Raw genomic sequence first — 2,946 nt, 5'->3', positions numbered from 1 at the left:
CTGCAGATTTCATAAACTGTCTTTAATTTTCATTAAACTGCGTAAACACGACACCGGCTTTCACAGTAAAACCACACACACCTCTACACACACTTCAGACTGCTCGGTTACAACGTGACTCGGCTGAGACGGACGGCCCAGCGCTGCGGCTACAGCGGACCTCCTCTTCTCAGAACACCGCGGGGAATTTCAGTGTGCACGAGGGCAGCTAACGTCGGTAGCGAAGCGACAAGTTAGCGATGACTGAGTTGCTCCTGCAGGTGTGTGAAAGATCGTAAAACACAGTGAGCTGAGAGGGAAACACTGTGCTGCAGCACGTGTGTTTGGGTTTACGTGTCCGCAAACTTTTGGCCACACAGCGCAAGCACGGCCATCGCTCCTCCAGGTACATAAGGAGCTCGCTTTATTAGCATTTGTGTGTGTGTGTGTGTGTGTGTGTGTGTGTGTGTGTGTGTGTGTGTGTGTGTGTGTGTGTGCTGAGTAAGGCTTATCAGATTCTCAAGGGGCAAGAAAAAAAAAATCCAAAAGAGAGCGAGAGAGGTTAGAGGAAAGAGGACAGAGGTATTCTCTCTCTCTCTCTCTCTCTCTCTCTCTCTCTCTCTCTCTCTCTCTCGCTCTCTCTCTCTCTCTCTCTCTCTCTCTCTCTCTCGCTCTCTCTCTCTCTCTCTCTCTCTCTCTGATTGAATGGAAGCTGAAAGGTCGCGACCTCTTTCTAAACACTCCACGGTTCTCAGCATTAATCAAATAACACTCACACACGCTCAAACACACACACACACACACACACACACACACACACACACACACGCTCTCTTGCGCTGACCTTCACACACACATTGAACACGCATACGTTTAAAATCATATAGGCGTATGCAGGCGGATGGATGCAAATGGTGGCTCGGCTTGCACACACACACACACACACACACACATACACACACACACACACACACACACACACACACACACACACACACACACACACACACACACCACCAGGTGAATTTAGATGGGATTATCCGCACATACCACACTGTATAAACAGTGTCAAATGCCCTGTGTGTGTGTGTGTGTCTCTCTCTCCCCGTCTTTATGTGTGTGTTGCCTGGTATATGTGTGTGTGTGTGTGTGTGTGTGTGTGTGTGTGTGTGTGTGTGTGTGTGGTCGTAACAGTGACATCTGCACCGTTGGCTAAACAGCTTGCGAATATGCTGATAAAAACAACGCCGGCAGCCAAATTTACAACACCTATAAAACACACACACACACACACACACACACACACAGTCGCACAAACACACACACGTACACTCAGAGGGCGTATTATGGTGAGATTTACGGCGTGTCTGTGTGTGTGTTTGGGTTTATTGCAGTTTACAGGACAGAGAGAGCGTCTATGTAAGCAACAACTATACTGTGTGTGTGTGTGTGTGTGTGTGTGTGTGTGTGTGTGTGTGTGTGTGTGTGGTTCTCTCACATCATCCTTTGAATCTGAATGTCATTTCTTACTTTATTTATCTTTAATTATATGATTCTACTCTTGTGATTATAACATATTCGTCCTGTTTGTGTCACTGTTTTATCCGCAGTTATATTTTGAATTTTATTTTGAAAATCCTTTAAATGCTAACAAACGTTGTGTATTCCCAGTTGAATTCTGATGTTGTGTCATCAGATGGAAAAAGTGTGTTTTATGGTCTATGTTTTAAATATTTCCTGGCTCCAGATCAGATACATGTGTCCAATTAAAGGTGCCCTGCGGAGCTTTAGGACCACTAATGGCACCAACGCAGCACAGTTTGTATTAGAGGGTCCGTGTTTGTCTGTGACTCGCGACGCTGACGTGATGCAGAAAGACTCAGTTTGGGTCGTACTCTTCTAACTGGAGCACGCTCTGGTTCCTCTTGTGAGGCAGTGACGGTGGATTTACCTTCTCATAATATCCGTACTTTACGCTACAACATAGACACCAGCTACAGCTGTTTGTTTCTATGGTTACAGTTCTGATAAGGTGTAGCATGGACCATGGCTCCGGTTGTTTCTATGGTTACAGTTCTGATACGGTGTAGCATGGACCCTAGCTTCGGTTGTTTCTATGGTTACAGTTTTGAAATGGTGTAGCACGGACACTGACTGCAGTTGTTTCTATGGTTACGGCTTTGAAATAGTGTAGCGCAGACTGGCTTCTGTGGTTTCTATGGTTACAGTTCTGAAACAGGGTAGCATGAACCCTTGCTTCGGTTGTTTCTATGGTTACAGTTTTGAAACGGTGTAGCACAGACCCTAGCTTCGGTTGTCACTACGGTAACCGTTTTAAACATTGTAGCATGGACCCTGGCTTCGGTTGTTTCTATGGTTACGACATAGAAACAGTGTAGCACAGACTCTGGCTTTGGTCGTTTCTATGGTTACAGTTTTGAGAGGACACTGGCTTGGGTTGTTTCTATGGTAACCGTTTTAAACATTGTAGCATGGACCCTTGCTTCAGGTGTTTCTATGGTTACAGTTCTGAAACGGTGTAGCATGGACCCTGGCTTCGGATGTTTCTATGGTAACAGTTTTAAACATTGTAGCACAGACTCTGGCTTTGGTTGTTTCTATGGTAACCGTTTTAAACATTGTAGCATGGACCCTTGCTTCGGTTGTTTCTATGGTTACAGTTCTGAAACGGTGTAGCATGGACCCTGGCTTCGGTTGTTTCTATGGTTACGGCTTAGAAACAGTGTAGCACAGACTCTGGCTTTGGTTGTTTCTATGGTTACAGTTTTAAACATTGTAGCATGAACCATGGCTTCGGTTGTTTCTATGGTAACAGTTATAAAACGGTGTAGCATGGACTCTGGCTTTGGTTGTTACTATGGTTACGTTTTAGAAACATTGTTGCATGGAGCTTCACTTCAGCTGTTTCTATGGTAACAGTTATAAAACGGTGTAGCATGGACCCTG

The sequence above is a fragment of the Echiichthys vipera genome, assembly GCF_963691815.1.
Source record: "Echiichthys vipera genome assembly, chromosome: 22".
NCBI classification, from domain to species: domain Eukaryota; kingdom Metazoa; phylum Chordata; class Actinopteri; order Perciformes; family Trachinidae; genus Echiichthys; species Echiichthys vipera.
Note: the sequence above shows the minus strand (reverse complement) of the source record.